Source organism: Hordeum vulgare, chromosome 1H (genome assembly GCF_904849725.1).
Source record: "Hordeum vulgare subsp. vulgare chromosome 1H, MorexV3_pseudomolecules_assembly, whole genome shotgun sequence".
Taxonomy (NCBI): domain Eukaryota; kingdom Viridiplantae; phylum Streptophyta; class Magnoliopsida; order Poales; family Poaceae; genus Hordeum; species Hordeum vulgare.
The window spans coordinates 124,848,311-124,856,443 of NC_058518.1; positions in this window are offsets into that span (position 1 = coordinate 124,848,311).

Here is an 8,133-nt window from a genome sequence, read left to right on the forward strand (position 1 = left end):
TCCGTTCTCAGCTTTCAGCTTTCATCCTCAATTCTTCTCAATTGTTGTCTCTTCGTCCGTTTCTCAATTATTCTGGTACCTGGTTCAAGTTTTTTTTCTCTGGTGGCTCATGATCTCTTCATTCTCATGTATCCCCATTAACTCTTGGTATTTCCCATTCAATTGTGAATTCTCACCGGTGCTTCCTTCAATTATGCTTCAAGTGGTGCTTACCTATCTCTCTCTTCAAGTTTCTTTCAACAATAATAAGTTGTATGCTAAATCCGTTGCTTGTCATCAATTTAATTTGATGAAGGATGAGCATAACATAATTCTTATTCTTGTTCTTCCTTCTTCCAAGAGATTTCAATTCTTCTTCCGGAGCGACTCATGATATCAATTCATTCTCAAGTGTTCTTCAAGATTTTATTGGAGAACCTCAAGTTTTATTCCTCTTGCATTTCAAAGTGCAATTCTCCTTCCTTTATCCTTAAGGTGGTATTATAACATTCTTGTTAGTGGAGGAGTCTCGAAGAGAAGTTGTTTCAAGAATTAAGTATGTAAACCACCGACTCTATGTTCATGCGATATTTTCAACTCATGGTTTCTTCTTTGAGTTATCTTGGTCTAGGTTTCACCTAAAGATTTTCCTTAGGATTGTGACTATTATGGTGATTATCATTGCTCCAAGTTCTCAATGTATACTCTTGGGGTACGAAGTTTTGCTTATCTTGTTTCCCGAAAAAAATCCTTGTTTCTGTTAGTGGCTGGTTATCACTTCATTAGTTTGAAAATATTTCCATAATCCCACTACTATCTTGTTCTTCTCGTTGTTGTTTTTCCAACAACTTCGTTCAATTCTTCTTGCAAGGGTGCTTGCCAAGTTCATTTGAGATAGTAGTTGTCATTCTTTATTCATTCTCTTCTTCCGTATGAGCTAGTTTTATTCTCTTGATCCGGAGGCATTGTGATGTTGCTCTTTTGGGTCAATCATGTTGTTCTATCAAGATCATGGTGTTCACTTGTTCTATTTAGTTGTTTGTTATGAATCTTGTCTAATTCTCCCATCTTATCGAAGTTTTTGTCCCGTTTTCCTACCAAAGTGCTGCCGAAATTTTCCGTGAATTCTTGCCTGTTTATCATATCATTCCTCGTCCCTTTGCAACCTTCAAGGATTGTTGGTTTCACTCATTTGTCAAAGAAGCAATTAAGTTTTACCTCTTTCTTTCTCATCCTCCCCCCTTTCATTCTTGGATCTCGGGGCGAGATCCTCTTGTAGTGTAGGAGAGTTGTGACAGCCCGAGACCGACGTTCCAGAAGATTCCCCCTTTATTCCGTTTACATCGGGTGTTTATTTTTATTTTTCGCATCATCATCGCATCATGCGCATCATCAACATTGCATCGGCAAACCGTTGCCGCCAGTTTTCAAACTTGCATCCGTTGTTAGTTGACGGTTCTCGTCGTTGTCCGTTCTGAACCCGACCACACACGCACGCGCCCGCAGTATCATCAAACCCTGTTTTTAAAAGTGTGTATAAAACTTTCTCTGATTGGGTTGGAACTTGACGTGCGGTCTTAATATATTATTGGTAGACCGCCTGTCGAATTTCGTCGCAATCAGAGTCCATCTCGTACCCGAACGGTCGACCGTAGCGACACCGTTTTCGGTCTATCATCGGACGTTTTATCGGTGTTTTAAATCTCGTTGCCGGGTCGCCCGTTTTCCCTCTCGTCTCCGGATAACTACTCTACACAGTCACTTACCCGTCCCCGCGTTTGAGAGTGTCCGATTCCGACTGCGCTGTTGGATCCGGGACGAAATTTCGCTAAACCTAGCCCCCCCTTGTCTATAAATAGACCCCTCCTAATTTTTAGGAAGCCAACCCCTCCGCCTCGAAAACCATGCCCTCACCTAACCCTAGCGCAGCCTCCCACCCCTCTCTCTCCCTTCCAGCCGCCGGGCCCGTCGAGCCCCGATCGGGCCCGGGCAGGACCATCTGCCGGCAGAGCTCCAGATCGGGAGCTCGATCTCCCCGTGCCCCTGTACCTCGCCGGCAGCCGGAGCGCCTCCCTCGCGCCCCAGCTGCTGGAGCCGGCTACCCCATGCCCCTACAGCTCACCGGAGCTTCCCTCCCCCGGTTTCCTCGCTGGCCGGAGCCTCACCGGAACCCCACCAGCTCCTCGCCGAGCTCCCTGTCAGCTGCCTCGCCCCCGCGCAGCTTCCCCGCGACCGCCAGATCCAACTCCGCCGGATCCCGCCGCCACCTCGGCCCCCGGCCGCGTGCAGCGCCGCCACGCCGGTGCCTCGCCCCCTGATACGTCTCCAACTTATCTATTATTTTTGATGGTTTCATGCTATTATGTTGTCAAACTTTGGATATTTTGTATGCCTTTTATATCTTTTTTCAGACTAACCTATTAACTCAGTGCCATGTGCCAGTTCCTATTTTTTCAATGTTTTTGACCCCTTTCAAAGGAGGTTTTAAACGGAGTCCAAACGAAACGAAACTGCCAAAAAGATTTTTCCGAAATAGAAAAAAATCGGGAAGACTAAGAATCAGGGCAGGGGGCCACCAGGGACCCCACAAGCCTCCTAGCCGCAATCAGGGGGGACCGCGCCTCCCAGGCTTGTGGGTTCCCTGGGCCTCCTCTGCCCTAGGTCTTTCGCCTATAAATTCCCTAAAATCCCAGAAAAAATCAGGAGATCATCGAAAGTACTTTTCTGCCGCCGCAAGCTTCTATCTTCGCAAGATCCCATCTGGGGCATGTTCTGGTGCCCTGTCGGAGGGGGATTCGGATACGGAGGGCCTCTTCATCAACACCATGACCTCTCCGATGATGCGTGAGTAGTTCACCATAGACCTACGGGTCCATAGCTAGTAGCTAGATGGTTTCTTCTCTCTCTTGGATCTTCAATACAAAGTTCTCCATGATCTTCATGGAGATCTATCCGATGTAATCTTCTTTTGTGGTGTGTTTGTCGAGATCCGATGAATTCTGGATTTAGGATCAGATTATCTATGGATCTTATTTGAGTTTCTTCTGATCTCTCTTATGCATGATTTGATATCCTTGTAATTCTCTTCGAGTTGTGGGTTTTGTTTGGCCAACTAGATCTATGATTCTTGCAATGGGAGAAGTGCTTGGTTTTGGGTTCATACTGTGCGGTGACCTCACCCAGTGACAAAAAGGGGTAGTGAGGCATGCATCATGCTGTTGCCATCAATGGTAAAAAGATGGGGGTTTCATCATTGGTTTGAGATTATCCCTCTACATCATGTCATCTTGCTTAAGACGTTATTCTGTTCTTCATGAACTCAATACACTAGATGCATGCTGGATAGCGGTCGATGTGTGGAGTAATAGTAGTAGATGCATAAAGTATCCGTCTACTTTTCTCGGACGTGATGCCTATATGTATGATCATTGCCTTAGATATCGTCATGACTTTGCGCGGTTCTATAAATTACTCGAGAGTAATTTGTTCACCCACCGTAATACTTGCTATTTTGAGAGAAGCGTCTAGTGAACACTATGGCCTGATACGTCTCAAACGTATCTATAATTTTTTATGGTTTCATGCTGTTATCTTGTCAACTTTGGATGTTTTATATACCTTTTATATCTTTTTTGGGACTAACTTATTAATTCGGTGCCAAGTGCCAGTTCCTGTTTTTCTGTGTTTTTGACTCTTTTCAGATCTGATTTTCGAACGGAGTCCAAACGGAATAAAATCCCCGAAATGAATTTTTCCAGAACAAAAGAAGATCGGGGGACTTGAGGGCCAAGGCAGGAGGCCCACAGTGTGACAGCCCGAGACCGACGTTCCAGAAGATCCCCCTTTCTTTCCGTTTCCGTCGTGTGGTTATTTTTCGTTTGTTGCATCGTCATTTAGTTTGCATCATCGCATCATGCATGGCATCATGTCAACTGTGTTTTTTCGGTGTTGCTTGGTGCTCCGTGATGTTCCTTGTGAGTGCTTGTGAGTGTGACGTTGTTCGTTGTCGTGACAAGAGTGGGTGCAACAGAGCCGCTTGAAACCCTGTTGCACCGAGGACGTAAACCCTTCTCCCCTCGTATTTCATTTTTGGTGGTTTTGCTAAAGAGTTTTCGTTTTAACCCCTTCAAATAAATGCGTCTTCTTTTAAAAAAAATCCTTTTATTAAATGTGGGGGCAATCCCTTGGGTTTTCTTTATTTTCTCCTTTTGTTTTATTTTAAAAGAGTCTCATTTTCTTTTCTTCTTTAAAGAGCTTTTGTTTTATTCTTTAAATAAAAGAGGTTTTATTTTTTTTTCTTGTCAAAAGGTGTTTAGATTTTATTTTTTGTGAAAGAGTTTATTCTAATTCTTAAAAGAAGGTTTCATTTTTTTTTATTTTTTTAAAAGGCCCGATCTATTTTAAAAGTTGGGGTATATTTTAAAGGACTAAAAGGCATTTTATATTTTGTTAAAAACATATTTTCCTTTTATGTTTGTTTTCTATTTTTATTTATTAAAAAAACAATAGGGGGAGGTAGCAGGCCCAGCCGAGCTCGCCCAGGCCCAGCTCCCCCTGCCCTACCGAGACCCCATTCCCCTCGTCCCTCTCCTCCTGTCCCGATCCCCAGCCTCCTCCCATCTCCCTCCCACTGCTCCCTCGCCGCCATGGCCGATCCGCCTGGCCTCCCTGCCCCATAGCGCTCCTTCCCTCGTCCCGCCGAAGGAGTTTCCCCAAGCAGCCCCCGCGCCATTCGCGCGCACCGCCATGCTAGCTCGCCGTGCCCTGCCCGAGGTGCGCCGCGCCCGTCGCTGCGCTCTCAGCCGCTGCTCGCCTCACCTTGGCCTCGGCCGCGCCTCCCCGCTGGTTAGCTTCTGCTGCAGCTCGCCAAGGACCAGCCCCGTGGCCGCGGTCTCCCTCTTCCCCTAGGCCGCACCGGATCCCACCTCGCAGGGCCCTACTGGGAACCCGTCGGTGGCCGCCGCAGTTCCGGCCAGCACCCGCCGCGCCATGGAGCTCCTCCGTCACCCCTGCTGTTGCCTGGCCTCGCCGACGAGCACCCCTGCTGTTGCGTTTTGCTTGCTGCTGCCATGTAATGTTGCTGTGCCGTGTTGTTGGCTGCTGCTTAGGTGGCTTTGCTGCTTGCTTGCTCTGCCTCCTCTGCCGTCGAGGTGCTGCTTGCTGCTGCCTGCTGCGATGTCCTGTCTCGCTGTTGCTGAGCCTGCCTGCCGCCGTTGCTGCTTGGAGCTGTTGTTGCTGTTGCGCCTGCTGCTGCTAGTGCTGCCTGCCTGCGTGGCTTGCTGCTTAGTGCTGCCGAGCTGTTTCTTAGTCGCTGTAGCTGATGCTTTGCTGTTGCCCTGCTTGCCGGTTGCGCCGCTAGCTAGCTTGCTTGCCTGCTGCGTGTGCCTTTGCTATTGTTGTTTTCGTTTTGCTGATGTAGTTGTAGTTTGCCGTGTCCTGCTATAGTGCTTGCTGTAGCTGCCATATAGGTTTAGTTGCTTGCTTGCCCTGCTTGCCGTGTTGTTTGATCATGCTGTCGCCTGCGTCGTCGCATGCGCCATCCGCGTCGCCGTGGATTCGACGAGATCACGAGTACCACGACGTCCTCGACGACCCCGACCATCTTCGGAACGTGTTCGACTACCAACGCCGAAGACCGTGTACCGATGCCAAGAGTACGACTATCGTCGACGAGAACGTGTACCACGACGACTTCCACCATGACCTCGACTTCCACGATGTCTGCTATGAACCAAACCGCTCCGATATGCACGCTTCGAAGGTATACCGATGAGACGTTTCGTGACCGTGTGCATGTGATGTATGAGATGAATGTATGTTTGCACCGTATGTTTTCCCATTGCACGTTGTCTCTCTTTCGACGTGCCCTCGACACATGGGAACCCGGTAGCGGGATCACCCCATCTTTATTTACCGTTCTCGCACGCGTTCCCAGTACGTTGGCACGATATCTCGACGAGTTATCGGGATAGGAACGTTGCCGTGGCATCGTTTCGGTCTTGCCGCCATGGTTCCCTCTCGCTCGCGTTGGCGACACCTGTTTCTTTCTCTTCTTGCCTGTGATGTTTGAAACTCGCATGCATGACGCATTCATGGCATATATATCGTGTGTTGCATGTTTCTTGTGCCGTAGCTCCGATCTATGTTTCGCGTGTTACCCGACTAGGATGTCATGTAGGATCATCGCTCACCCCTTGCCATGTTAACAACATTTAATAGTGCATGTTAAATAATCGGGAGTGAATTAAATAATTAATCGTGGAGTTTCGTTGATATGCAATCCATTGCATATCGAGCTTCACTTAATGTGTAGTGTTTGCGTGAGGTGAATTGCCATGCCATCCCTTGCATCTTTGAACTGATCATGCATCATAGTAGGTTGTGCATCGTGTGGTGAATATCTGTGTTGATGTTTGTTTCCGGTTTGCCCGTATCGATAGAGTTCCATAAGCGTGTCGGAATGTGAGGACCCGTTCGACTACGTTGGTTCGCCGACTTCACGGAGTTGTTCTTCTTCCAAGAGGGGTCTCAGGCAAGATGACCATTTCCCCAGATACCATTACTATCATTGCCATGCTAGTCTTATCGCTTATATCGTTTATGTCTCGTTGCCTACCACATGTTAAATATCAGCCTCTCAACAATGCCATGAAAACCTTCAACCTGTTCAACCTAGCAAACCATTGATTGGCTATGTTACTGCTTGCTTAACCATGTTGTTAGCGTTACTAGATGCAGGTACAGTTGCTTCCATGTGAAAACATGGGTCCCATGTCATATCACCATATTAAATGCTATTTAATTTAATGCACCTATATACTTGGTAAAAGGTGGAAGGCTCGACCTTTCTAGCCTGGTGTTTTGTTCCACCTTTGCCCCCTTAGTTTCGGCTACCGTATTAAGTTCCATAAATGAGCGCTCCTAACACGATCGGGGTTGTTATGGGGACCCCCTTGATAACTTGTTCTAGATTAAAGCTGGTCTGGCAAGGCCCAACATTGGTTCTACATTTGCCCAACATAATAACTTTGTTAATATTGAGATGCATAGGGCGTCATGAACCCGAGGAGTAATTTTACATAAACAGGGGGGGCAGTGCTGATGGTGTTGGTCCCAAACGGTCTGCCTGCGGGGCCACCGCGAGGAAACTCGAGGTTTGGCACTCGTAGATAGTTCCATCCGTCGTGTCCTGAGAACGAGATACGCGGCTCCTATCGGGATCATCAACATGTCGGGCGGCCTTGCTGGATTAGTTTTACCTTTGACAAGATATCTTGTGCATTGGGATTCCGGTGATGCTTTGGGTAATCTCAGAGTTGAGGTTTTCCACTAAGGAATCTGACGAGATCGTGAGCTTCGTGATTGAGGATTTCTATGCGGTTTGTGGTAATTTGTGATGGACTAGTTGGAGCACCCCTGTCAGAAAGCCGTGCCCGCGGTTATGTGGCAATGTGGAAACTTTGTTTAACACTGGTTCTAGATAACTTGAAGTTAACTTAATTAAAATATGCCAACTGTGTGCGTAACCGTGACTGTCTCTTTCGCGAGTTCTTACTCCGATCGAGGACACGGTGGGGTTATGTCTGACGTAGGTAGGTGTTCAGGATCATTCATTTGATCAACAGTAGTTCACGTCCGTTATGCGTAGATCTTCCCCCTCTTATTTCTTGTACTCGTAAGTTTGGCCACCCAAATATATGCTTAGCCGCTGCTGCAACCTCACCACTTAACCATACCGCACCCATTAAGCTTTGCTAGTCTTGATACCTTTGGAAATGAGATTGCTGAGTCTCCTGTGGCTCACAGATTACTACAACACCAGTTGCAGGTACAGGTAAAGGTTACTTGACGTGAGCGCGTTGATTGTTCATTTGGAGTTCCTTCTTCTTCTTCTTCACCGATCTAGGATGGGTTCTAGGCCAGCAGCCTGGGATAGCAAGGATGGACGTCGTTCTTCTTTTATCGTTTGTTTTCGTCCGTAGTCGGACCCTGCTCTTACTCTTGATGATTGTGTAATGTACTGATGTGACTCTGATGTAGCTTGTGGACAGTGTAACCCAATTCTATATGTATATCTCTTCTTTTCAGTACATGTACTTGTGACGATATCCATTCTTGCGACACGACGAGATGCGCTTCTATCCCTCACGAGGT